The sequence below is a fragment of the Zea mays genome, chromosome 3 (genome assembly GCF_902167145.1).
Source record: "Zea mays cultivar B73 chromosome 3, Zm-B73-REFERENCE-NAM-5.0, whole genome shotgun sequence".
Lineage (NCBI taxonomy): Eukaryota > Viridiplantae > Streptophyta > Magnoliopsida > Poales > Poaceae > Zea > Zea mays.
In genome coordinates, this window is record NC_050098.1 from 11,911,294 (window position 1) to 11,924,961 (window position 13,668).

The following is a 13,668-nucleotide window of genomic DNA, read 5'->3' on the forward strand; positions in this document are numbered from 1 at the left end:
AAAATTGTTGCATGTTTTGCCTATAAAAGACCCCCCACTTTAACCAGCCTAGTGGTTAGCAAGTGAAACCTCTAAAAAAAATTTCATTCTTGTGTTGGTGTTTTCTAACCCTTGTGTGTTTTACCCTGAAGTTGCACCTGCACAACTTGTAGACCCCCATAGCTTAACTGCTAGCCAAACCGAAACTTCCTTGTGCACGTGGTTATGTCAAAAAAACATCGTTTGGTGTCTAGTTGCGCAAACCATGACCAAGCCATGTTTCTTTCCATAGATCCTGCCCCAAATCTTCATAACCTTTCTGGTACTCATCCTAAGCAATCTCATGCGACTACCTCTCTTTTCACCTGGATTTGGTAATCCTTTTTCTTGTGAATCATGTTGGAATTATCATCCGAATCTCAGGATTCCCTATTGATTCTGCCCCGTTATCTAGTTATCTGCTATAAACCGTTCTCAAGTGTCGGATGTTGATCTGCTTAAATCTCTCATTTTTGGTCAGTCTCATGCCCCCTTCTCCGAGGATCATGACGCTTGTTTTATCAACTTATCTCTAAACGGCATATCCATGTGGATTAATGGATGTTGTTGTTATCTTTGGATCTCTCCTGTCTCTAAAAGCTCATTAGTCATGATCTCTTGAGTGCTTCATTCTCGTATCCCATCTCGTACTAATCTCTGGCCTGGTACTCTCCGTATTGATCATAAAATAGTTCTCTGAGTCGAAGAAAATTCTCAAGTGATGTTCTTTTGCCAATAATCTCTGCTTCAACTTTAGTCTCATTTTCTGAGCCATATTCTCATGGGCTCCATCTAATTGTGTCATGTAGATTTATCGTTGGTTGCGTTTGGTAATGGTATTATGACTAAACGACTGATGGTGCCGCGACGAAACTGAGAGCCTCCTGTGGGCACGCACACATGGTTGAGCTACTCGGCACGCGCTGGTATCACGGTTAATAGTTGTGATCCATTACGAGACTATACTGATGTGCCATCATTTGTGGACACTCTCAGAATGATCGCTGCATTTTGTCTCGATATGTCGCGATATTCTAACCAAATCTGTCTCCAGTATCTTGTCAGATACCCTCTCATGAATTTGCATCTATCTTCAGTCTGGGAGTTACATGCTTCTCCACCCTTAAATATCCTCATTCGAATCTCGGGACGAGATTCTTTTTAAGGGGGGAAGGCTGTGACACCCCAGGTGTCTATTTCGGGTTATGTCGAAAGATTTATCCTAATCTCGGATGCTCAGTGAAAATTTCTATTTCTCGATCGTGCCTATCTCTGTTTATCAGGCTTTCTCTTGGAAGTTCACCGAATTCAGAGTTAATTGATCGGGAAAACAACCAATTTTGGAGCGTGTTAAAACTTTTATTTCTCGGAACTAATGCAGACTCGAAGATCATTCTCGAATCATAAATCTCATCTGAAGCTCTTTAAATCAAACTCTCGACGACTATTATTTGATCTGAGCCCGAGTCTAATTTTTTCGAACCATTGATCTATGTTCGACTATTTTATTCGGATCCATACTCTCAAACAGAATACTCAATATGTCGTCCTCTAATCATTTTTATCCGATTCGGCCAATTATCTTATGTCCGAACCAAATTCACAACCCGCATCGACAGTGCTTTTAAAAATGTCACGATTCGCCTTCTTCGACTAAAAATCCAAAGCCAATCAAAAGTTTGAGAAAAATATTTGTTTCTAAAATAGTGCGTGAGAAAATTTCAAAGCAGAATCTCCAATGTGTTGCCCTCAAATAAATTCTTATCCGACTCGGCTTAATACCTCTGTGTTCGATCCGAATTCAAAAATAAACATCGGCGAAGATTTTTAAATGTCGCAATTTGTCTCTTTCAATCATAGATCCAAAAGCTAGTCAGTCTCAAGTCATTTTGATTTCCTAATCGTACGCGGACGAATTTTCCGAGCGACACTGAAAAATTAAATTCTTGGCCTAACTATTTTTTTTGTTCTCTTTCCTCATACTCTCGTTTGTCAGACGCCGGTTCTCTCTGTTCTCCACATCGGCAAATCCCGCGGGAGATTTTTCTCCCTTTAAATAGTTTACTTAGCCTAGAAGGAACCCCTTGCTTCTCCTCTAAGCAACATATTTTGCTTCTCATCTAAGCAACCTTTGCTTCATTCCTAAGCAACCTTTGCTTCTCTTGTAAGCAACCACTTGCTTCACTCCTAAGCAAGCAAACCAGCTCCTTTCCTCTTCTATAAATCCCACGCCACCTCCCCAACCAGCCACTTCCTCTCCCTCTCCCCACGCCACTCTCCCTACTCCCTTCCTCCCTCTCTCTCTATCTCTCTCTCTCTAGCTCCCCATGCAGCTGGCGACCAAGCCCTCCCATGCTCCTCCCTCACCTTGGAAGCTCTCCCATGGCGTCTCCCCCTCCTCTACGGCAGCAAGGTGTAGGTGAGCTCCGGGTCAAGAACTTGTGTGCTGAAATTTCAGAATCTTGCACTTTCTTCTAAAATCTATAACTTGAGTTTGAAAGCTCCTAAAATAGTAAGACTTGTTTTGTTAGCTTTCATATGGAATGTCCTACCTATTAGATCTATAATATGACCTGTTTTAGTAGACGTTTTTGTCTGTGCAAATTAAATCTTAAAGAGAGGTTTAGAGAATAAACGAACTTGCTTCTCTCCATAGTTTTCATTATAAAAATCCAAAAATGATCAAACTTGTTTTGTTAGTTAGATGTTGTCATACTCCATCTAAGAAAAATATAAAACTTATATGTTGTTCACTGTTTTCTTGGTGTGTTAATTAAAACAAGTTAAATAGAGAAAAGAAGATGTATTTGCTTGTTATTTTTGGATCTGTAGCTCTAGTGCTCCAAATGGGTTGAGATTTTTACAGTAGACTCTTGGTGTGATGTTTGGTGACGGGTAAAAATTTCATGAATTGTTGTGCATGTATGATTAGGTTAGTGATTTAACTTGTTTAATGCACCTTAAGTAGTTTTAAATGATTTAAAAATAATGTATAGATGCAAAAATGAAAAATGGCGTTCCGCTGTTCTTGCATGATACTATAGTAGCCTGAGAAAACTTAATATGGTTATGCATCCACAGAAAATAATTAGTTTTAGATTTAACTTGCTCTCACAAGCTTTATTGCATTAACAATTTGTTATTTTTGTATTAAATAAAATAGAAAACCTGCGCATGTGAAATTTATACATTGGTCATGATTTGTTATTACCTATGTCTCAAAAAAAAATCCCAGCCCCAAATTAGATAGTTTCATATGGTGCTAAAATGACACACGTTTTATAATAATAGGAAGAATTAGAGACAAATTAGAAGTAAGCAAACCATGCATGTTGGAATGGTTTATGTCATGCAATAAGAATTGAAATGTGAAGAATGGATAGGGTATTTAAGAAATGTTAGCCAATAGGTTCGGTCAAGCATGGTAGAGGTTGAATCAATTATGTTGTAGAATTGATGCTCAACATAATAGACCCCCTAAAATGTGCTATTTTAGGTGACTTGTGTGCTAACCAATTTAAGTTGAGCAATGGTTAAGAAAAGATGATTAATCTGCTCCAACCCATGTTTTTGAGTTACAATGTCTAAAATGGTTTGCTAAGTTTATATTGTGTTAGCCAAATCATGTTAAGTAGGAGTCGATTGCGTTAAGTGATTGTTATATACATATTGTGTCTCGGATTGTGATGATAATGGGTTAGTCAACTTGTTAGATGACTTGATTAAGCTCATAATCACGGTAAATTGCTTGTTGTGGTCTAAATGTGTATGGTTACAGTCGCGGGTAAAAAATAGTAGTGCTCATGTGATGTCTAATTTAAAACGCAAATTGTTGGGTGATTATCGTGGAGAATGTGTTGTTAGTTGGTTGTAGTAATTTTAGTGCACTAAATGACTTGAATAAAATTTGCAAGTCGACTTGTTGGTTCTAATTGATTGTCGTAACTCGAATAAATAGTAAAGCGTTAGAGTAATTCAAGTCTCTCGAACGCCGCGATTCTTGAATTATATAGGAGCTAAAATTTATTGATTGCTGTTTTGGACTGCACGCACTGTTGTAGTTGTGTTGTATGCTTGATGAACTAAATTGTGTTTTCTGTAGATATGTGCTATAGAAAAGTGGTAGATAACTTTATTATCTTGCTGGTGTTAAAATTTGACAGCCATAGGTCTGACAGTTTAGGAGTTATGTTGTTCACAAATTCAGTAACTGAATCTGTCCAAATTCTATACAGATTTTAGAAACTGCATTGTTTGCTCAATTTAATGTTGCAATCTGTTCATGGTCGTTATAAGAAAGTTGTAGTTGCTTTTCTGATCTTGCTTGTGTTAAAATTTCACAACCACATGCCTGATAGTTTAAGAGTTATGAATTTTACAAACTGCTTGCTGTGTTCTGTCCACCGTCAGGACAGATTTCGAAAACTGTGTTGTTTGATTTAGTTAAACATTGAATCACTTCTTGGTGATTATAAAAGTTATGTGGTGCAATTGCCAAGCTTTCCAAAAAGTCTTGGATCACTATTTTTGGTGGTCTGAAGATTAAGTTATGGATGTTTAAAGTCTGAAGACTGAATCTGTCCAGTTCTGGACAGCACAGCCTTCATAGTGTATTTCACCCTAGATACATGTTAAACCAGCCAGTGATGTTTATAAATAATTTGTAGAACATTTAATTAGCTTTCCAGAAAGTCTAAAATCACTTTGTTTGGATGTCTGAATCTTCAGTTGTGAATTTTTGAAGTTGCAAGCCTGAATCTGTCCAAATCTGGACAGAGCTGTTGTGTTTGCACAATTCGACCTTGCTAAGTGTTTAATCAGGTTGTGATGACAATACCAAAGTTGTAGAGCACTTTTTAAGCTTTCCAGAAAGTCCTAGCTTGATATTTTTGGACTAACAATTGAAGAGTTATGATTAAAACAAGCAACTGCTGTATTGCTGTCCAAAAATTCTGCTAGTGCTCATTTGATTGTTAGTTCACCCGTTTGGCTAAAAATGTTTGGTTAGCACTTAAATAAATGTAGACTTGCCATGACTAAGCTTAATATTGCCTAAGTGTCCTGTTTTATATGTTTCTTCTCTACTTGATTGTGATATAGGAGTTCATAGACATGAATGCCTAGGTCCTATTTAAACTTACGTTGTGTTGGTTGCTCTTGTACGGTCAATAGAAGAACAAATGAACGATTAAGGTGAGCGTAGTAAATGTGTGTACTTGTGATGTCGTGGTCATGTTGCGTAAATAAATAAAATGTTGTCATCTTTTTAATGGTGTTAATGTTGAACGCCGACGACGTGTAGATAACTAAAGCTAACATGTAGTTATCTATGGTGTCTTCCACTTTAATGTTTAGTTCGCCACTGTGTCTTTGTATATCTTGTGCTATTTTTGTGCTACTTTCATTATATTCATACATATGCATCTTGCACCTCATATAGGACCGAGAGATGATGATCGAGCTAGTGATGTGGTGCCAACCACAAGATGCAGTCGGTGGACGACCCAAGGAAGGATGGACTTAACCAGTGGATGCTCGCCAAGCGAGTACCTCCCCAGCAAACACTCTCTAAGTGTTAAATTAAAGGCAAGCCCCGGTTTTATGCATAACCGTTATATATGCTATTTTACTGCACTTAATGTTTGTAGGCTTGTACTGTGCACTTAAGTGTAGGAGTTGACTGGAACCTTAGTTGCATGAACTCAGGATTCCTATTGAGATGAATACTAGTATGCTAGGTCGAGTAGCTGCTTTATTAAATAGGGATCTCGATAGAAGTCGAGTGATTTTTCTAGCACTCGCGCGAGGTCAGGACATTGATTGTACCCACTTTCATATCATACTGATGTTGGTCTGTGGACACGGATCCATGGGGATGCGTGGTCTACGAGATGAAATTGGAATAAGGATTAACGTGCGGATACCTGTGTCAAGCGTTTGAATGTACTAAACATATGCCGAGAAATATGGTAAATCGGCAAGCCTAGTACCTGAGTGAACCTGGCAGTGGACATATCCCCTCACGCGTCCTGAGACGAGGTCTCCCATTCCGGTTATGGTGGGTACAAGTGCGGTCACTGCACGATGGCCAGTCGGGGTCAGTGAGGCATTGTACGCCAAGGCGGTGAGCCCTGATCTGCTGACGGGGAATCGATGGGGACGGTTGATGTGTGTGGGGACGGAGTGCCCCTACATGTCGTGTGTTTAGGTTTACCTTGCAAGGATAAAAACTCGATTCGAATCGTCTGCTTCTCGCAGCTAATGAGACTGCTTGATCCATTGTACTGCATTGAGTAATAAGTGGAAATGAGGTGACTGAGAAAAGATGTTGATTGGTAAAAATGTTTGATACCATGTATGATTAGCTAGGTACACATCTAGTCTAAAGGATTCTACTAAAACTTGAAAAGCTAAAACTTGTTTTTAGACTTAGCTAGTGCTTTTGGCAAACCAACCCCCTCAGCCAAACAGCTGCATGTCTAGAGGTAGAGGAGTAGACTCCTCACACCGGGTAAGTCTAGCTGAGTATTAGTATACTCAGCCTTGCTTGTGGCACAATTTTTGCAGGTACTCCTTAGGATGATTGGTTGATGGTGCGACTTGGCCTTCATCCCTGCCACCGGGATAGATGGTCGAGTGGGTTACTGCTTCCGCAGGAGAGGACCAGGAGGAGTAGTGTGGCCAGGCTTCGCCATGTTACTCGGTTCTTCTCCGTTAGTTATTTCCGCTGCATCAAAATTTATGGTTATTATTTCTGAAACTCCGATAATGCAATCACTATTGATACTTATTAAATTTGTGGTATTATGCTTTATTGTCTTTCTCTGTGCCTCATCTTCGAGTGAGCTAGTGGTATTCGATCCTGGATAAGTGGCTTTATCGGACTAGATCCGAGGGACTGACGGGTTATTCCTGTTTAAGTGTGTTGCTGCCCTTAAGGGTGCGACTTGGGCACTTAAGCTGGAATAATTCGGGCGGTTCCGCCACACGCGGCCCCCGCCCCTCCCCTGCCCGCGCGGCGGCGCCCCCACCCCTCCCTTGCCCGCGGCGGCGCGGCCCCGCCTCCCCTACTCACGCGCAGCGCGGCCCCCGATGCGGCCCGGCACAGCTCCCGGCGCGGCGGCCTTGCCCCTGGCGCGGCGTCCTCAGCCCCTGCGCGCGGCCTCGGCCCCCTGCGCGCGGCATTTGGCCCTGGCGCGGCCTCGGCCCCCTGCGCGCGGCGTCTCGGCCCTCGGCGTGGCTCGCGTGGCCTTGGCGTGGCCTCGCGCTCCCCCGTTTACCCCTAACGCGTTCCCGCGTGCGCAACCCCACGCGCGCGGTGATTATTCTTGGTTTTTAGTTAGTTTAAAACTCCGTTAGTTAGCGTGCTGTGTCGCGCGCTTCGTCGCGCGACGAATTTATCTAATTTCAGATTCTATGAATGTGTTGCGTCGTGCGCTTCGTCGCGCAACGATCCATTTTAATTTCAGGTTGTTTAATGTGTAACGTCGCGCGTGTATTCATGCGACGTTCCACTTTAGACTCAGTTCAGTTGACGTATGCCGTCGTGCGTTTCGTCGCGTGAAGCTTAACGTCTCTTTATAATTTATGCAAAGTGTCTCGTTGTGCGCTCGGTCGCGCGACGAGTCGTTGATTTCCTTAATTCAATTTAAAGTGCTATGTCGCGCGTCTCGCCACGCGACGATCCTTTTAATTTATCTTCATCTGCTTATAATCATTAGACATGAAACATGACTTTACTTTATGCTAAACGTAGTGTCTACATTAATGCCTTTCAATTGAGCGAGTGGTTTAATTCATAATAATGTAACGTGATCGTTTCTCGACTGTCTTTTCCTCTTTCTCTCTTAACCGTAATTGCGAGCCCGCGTGGAACGTCTGTTTACTTACTGCATTCTATTGTATGGTGTACTGTTCTTTTGTATTAAATATGTGGATGTATGTATATTTGCGCTCGCATAGAGAACGATCCGGTCGGAGAGCCCAAAGAACTCGCAGGAGAAGCCTCTGAGCAGTAGTCGGTTGGTGGAGGCAAGTGTCCCTTGACCTATCTCTGTCCTATACATTCTTTAATTCACCTCTCGCATTACACATTTATACCTAAGGATTGACTAGCTTTTGTTGTCCATGTCCTTGTTTACCTATTTGGGTCGGATTATTATTGCTTAGTCTTATGCTATTGCTCAACTCTAATCAAGGAACATGATGAGAATTATCAATGATACGTTGTTTTCCCCTCTTTTATTATGATGTTATACTTGTGACCTTCAAGGGGGCTTGAGCGGTTTCTCGAGTGCCTCTCCGTAAGGACCTGTTCGTTGGATGACCGCCCGGGAAAACAGTGCAACCATGAGGGTGGAGTGGGACGCCCTTAGCTGAATAATTAGAGGAACCGGGGTGTAGTTCGCTTAGCCGTTGTGCCGTCAATGGGGCTCGGTGTATGCGGCTCGCTCTGCCAAGGTTGATTTGTCCCTTGGGGAGGAGTGCGGTACATTTAGGAAACCTAACGGGCGGCTACAGCCCCGGAGAATCTTTGTAAAGGCTACGTAGTGATATCCTGCTGGGTCACCTTGGTAGTGATCAATGGAGAGTCATGATCTCTGGGCAGAAAGGGAAATCACAGCTTGTGGGTAAAGTGCACAACCTCTGTAGAGTGTTTGAAAACTGATATATCAGCTGTGCTCGCGGTTATGAGCAGCCAAGGGAGCTCCAGTGATTAGTGGTACTTGATCAGAGATGTTCGCATTGCAGGTGGCAATGAGATTGTTGGTTTTGGTATTGACTCTGATAATGGTGAGTGGTACTCTTTCCGTTTGGAAAGGAGTACGTTTGGGTTAATAACGTGGGCTGAATCTAAAACTTGGCTTCCTCTACTAGCAATAATAATAATCTGACCAACTAAAAGCAACTGCTTGACTTAACCCCACATAAAGCTAGTCCACTACAGCCAAACATGATACTTGCTGAGTATGTTGATGTGTACTCGCCCTTGCTCTACACACAAACCCCCCTAGGTTGTCCGCATTGCAACCACTGCTCAGGAGAAGATGAAGCCGTGAAAGGAGACTTCCAGGAGTTCCAAGAATACGACGAGTTCTAGGCGTGGGTTAGCGGCAACCCCCAGTCGGCTGCCTGTGAAGGCCGCTTTTATCTACGTTTCGTTTTCGCACTTTGATTTATTGTAAAGACTATGTGGATGTCTCAGACATATGATGTAACCGACTATTATTTCCCTTTTAATACTATTTGAGCACTGTGTGATGATGTCCATGTTATGTAACTGCTGTGTACGTGAATTGCTGATCCTGGCACGTACATGGTTCGCATTCGGTTTGCCTTCTAAAACCGGGTGTGACATAGGTGGTATCAAAGTCGTGCTGACTGTAGGACCGCTAACCTAGAGTAAAATGGTCGTTCTAAGGATTATAGACCTCTGTCCTTGCCTTGACTTTGGTATCCCTTCAAAAGTTGGTCATATCGACCAAACCTATGTTCTACTATATATCATACCTTGCTGAAAATTGTGTTTTATTCTAATCCTTCGTTTATTTATGGTTCATTACTTGCTGGTCATACTAGTTCTGTTCTCACTCCTTTGCTTGCGGTGTCTTTTGTAGATGGCTCGTCTTAGACACACCGCACGGAAGTCTGTCATCCCCTTCTTACCCTCTCATCTCACGGAGCGTCCGCTTCGCCGTCCCGTGGCCGGTCAGTCCAGTCACTTGGAGAGGCTGCACCACCGCCTGCATGAGGAGCAGGAGCGTCGACGACAGGAGCAGGAGCAGCAGGGCTCTTCTTTCTCGCTCCAGCAGGAGATAGAGTCTGTGAGGAGCTGCTCCCCTGTGCTTCCCCTGGAGGCGCCCCCTGCACCACCACTGGACGCGCCAGCCCCTGGAGTAGCTGCTGGAGGAGACCCAGACGACGGAGGTGGCGACAACAGCTCAAGCCACGACACCGACTTTTCTGCTGACCAGGAGCCGGAAGGATGGGTTGCTCGACCCATCACTCGCGACGCTGCTCGCGGGTGTCACTTCCACGATGCGCTCGACACCCTGCTACGTCGGGCACTTGACCGGCATACTTGGTCTATCGAGTATCGCTGTGTGGTCTTCCAGCATAGTCGCGGGGTCTACCCGGACCGCTGGGAGGCGACCTGCTTGGTGCGTCGTCCGGAGAACAGTCTCTAGGGTGCTGAGGTCTGCTCAGAGCACTATTCCATCTCTAAGCGGGACTCAGCTGAGGCAGCCATGCAAGATGCCGCACGGCGTGCGCTTTCGCACTACTGTTTAGTGCTCGGTGGGGTAGCTGATGGTCTCAACATGAAGTACTACCCCCGCCGTCCATCTGGCAGCACAGGAGGCGTGATTGTCTCACCTGTCGGTGAGGACAATCCTAGGTTGAGCAGCACAGTCAACCTAGCCGCCATGCTAAACACGGAGCTGGACCATGCATTAGACGAGCTGAGTAGGGCTCGTGCTGAGATCGCCCAGCTGCGGGCTGAGCGCGCGGAGCGTCGTCACCTGGATGATGGTTCCCCCGCTCCCATAAGGACTCAGCACCCGTACCGCTCACCTCGGCGTGGACACCAGTCTTATGGCAACACCGACTGCAAGACCAAGATAAATTTAGAACCATAGATCGTTAGAGCCGGATCTTGTAATTAATACAAAATATATACATAGAAGCTACAATCTTAGCATTAGTCTCGCTTTTAGTTAGTCTTAGTTAGACAGGGTAGTTTGCTATATCCTGTGCATTTATGTTTGTCATGATGAATTATGTTTGATTTGGATCATTGTAATGACTGTCACCAGGATGTGGGTATCCCCTGCATTTTGGTTTACCTGTTATATGTTAATGGAGTTAGCTATTTAGTTGGGAAGCCTTTTATTCCACTTTCCTCTTTATCTGAGAAGCTGTGTTGGTCTGTGTTGGAGATCAGTGAAGATGCTCATCTGTTCAGTGTTGTTGAAGAATTCTATGCTCTTTTCTTATGCTGCAAGATTTGCAAGGTCAGTTCTGATGTGTGGTTGCGTTCTGCAGATGTCAGAAAACAGGCGCAGAGGAGGAAGGCATGCTCAGCAGGATGAGGCACCCCAGCAGCAGCAGCTGCCGCCCCCACCCCCGATGTCGATCGAGCAGATGTTCCTGATGCAGACTCAGGCAGTTCAAGCCATCGGTCAGACTCTGGCCACCATTCAGCAGCAGCAGCAGCCACCACCTCAGCCTCAGATGCCTCAGATGCCTAGAGACAAGCGTGCTGAATTCATGAGAGGTCATCCCCCAACGTTTGCTCATTCTTCTGACCCCATGGATGCTGAAGACTGGCTGCGCACAGTGGAGCGGGAGTTGCATACCGCTCAGTGCAATGACAGGGAGAAAGTCCTGTATGGTCCCCGTCTATTGAGAGGAGCAGCTCAGTCATGGTGGGAGTCTTATCTCGCCACCCATGCCAACCCCGACACCATCACCTGGGAAGAGTTCAGAGGTAGCTTTCGTCAGTACCATGTTCCTGCAGGTCTGATGACAGTGAAGAAGGAGGAGTTCCTGGCCCTCAAGCAAGGGTCATCGTCTGTCAGTGAGTACCGGGACAGGTTTCTGCAGTTGTCTCGCTATGCTCCTGAAGATGTCAACACCTACGCCAAGCGACAGTATCGTTTCCTGAGAGGCTTGGTTGACCCTCTGCAATATCAACTGATGAATCATACCTTCCCGACATTTCAGCACCTGATTGACAGAGCAATTATGACAGAGAGGAAGCGTAAGGAGATGGAGGATCGAAAGCACAAGATCAGTGGACCCTAGCCTGGAAGCAGCAATCGTCCTCGTTTCTCAAGCAATCAACCTCAGCAGTTCAGGCAGAACCAGTGTCCACCTCAGTAGCAGCAGTAGTTCCAAAGGCAGTATCCTTAGCACCAGTATCAGAATCATCAGAACAATTAGTCAGGAGGAGGTCAGTTCCAGAGGCAGAATCAGCAGGCACCTCACCTTCCTGCCCCAGCAAGCCAGTAGAACAGTCAGGCAGCACCAGCTCATGTTGGAAACAGAGCATGTTTCCACTGTGGAGAGCAGGGCCATTGGGTGATGCAATGTCCGAAGAAGGCAGCCCAGCAGCAATCAGGCCCCAATGCCCCAGCAAAGCAGAATGTGTCTCAGCCTGGAGCAGGCAACCGCTCTCAGCCACGTTATAATCATGGGAGACTGAACCACTTGGAGGCTGAAGCAGTTCAGGAGACCCCCGACATGATAGTAGGTATGTTCCTAGTTGACTCCCATATTGCAGAAGTGTTATTTGATACTGGAGCAACGCATTCTTTCATTACTGCATCATGGGTAGAAGCACATAATCTTCCAATTACTACCATGTCAACCCCCATTCAAATTGACTCAGCCGGTGGTAGAATTCGAGCCGATAGCATTTGTTTGAATGTAAGTGTGGAAATAAGGGGGATAGTGTTTCCCGCTAACCTTATAGTAATGGGTACTCAGGGAATAGATGTCATCCTAGGGATGAATTGGCTAGATAAGTATTAGGCAGTTATCAGTTGTGATAAGAGGACAATCAAGTTGGTGTCCCCACTAGGAGAGGAAGTGGTGACAGAGTTAGTCCCGCCTGAACCGAAGAAAGGAAGTTGTTATCAGATGGCTGTCGATAGCAGTGAAGCAGACCCAATTGAGAGTATCAAGGTTGTGTCTGAGTTTCCAGATGTGTTTCCAAAGGACTTGCCAGGTATGCCACCAGAGCGGAAAGTTGAATTTGCCATAGAGCTTCTTCCTGGAACCGCCCCCATCTTTAAGAGAGCTTACAGAGTATCAGGACCAGAGTTAGTTGAACTTAAGAAGCAGATCGATGAGTTGTCAGAGAAAGGTTACATCCGGCCAAGCACCTCGCCTTGGGCCGCCCCTGTCCTATTTGTGGAAAAGAAAGATGGCACCAGAAGGATGTGTATCGATTATCGAGCTCTAAATGAGGTCACAATCAAGAACAAGTACCCTTTGCCCAGAATAGAAGATCTATTCGACCAGTTGAGAGGAGCCAGTGTGTTCTCCAAGATAGATCTGAGGTCGGGTTATCATCAGCTCAGGATTCGACCTTCAGACATTCCGAAGACGACATTCATTACCAAGTATGGGTTGTATGAGTTCACTGTGATGTCTTTCGGTCTAACCAATGCACCGGCCTTCTTTATGAACTTGATGAACAGTGTATTCATGGATTATCTTGATAAGTTTGTGGTGGTATTCATTGATGACATTCTGATTTACTCTCAAAGCGAAGAAGAGCATGCAAGTCATTTGAGGATGGTATTGCAGAGATTGCGAGAGCACCAGCTGTATGCAAAGTTGAGGAAGTGCGAGTTCTGGATCATTGAAGTCCTGTTCTTGGGTCACATAATCAACAAAGAAGGATTGGCTGTGGATCCGAAGAAAGTGGCAGACATTCTAAACTAGAAAGCGCCAACAGATGCTCGAGGGATCAAGAGCTTCATTGGAATGGCCTGATATTATCGGCGATTCATTGAAGGGTTTTCGAAGATTGCGAAACCAATGACAGTGTTGCTAGGCAACAAGGTCGAGTTCAAGTGGACCCAGAAATGTCAAGAGGCCTTCGAAGCGCTGAAAGAGAAGTTGACTACGACACCTGTCTTA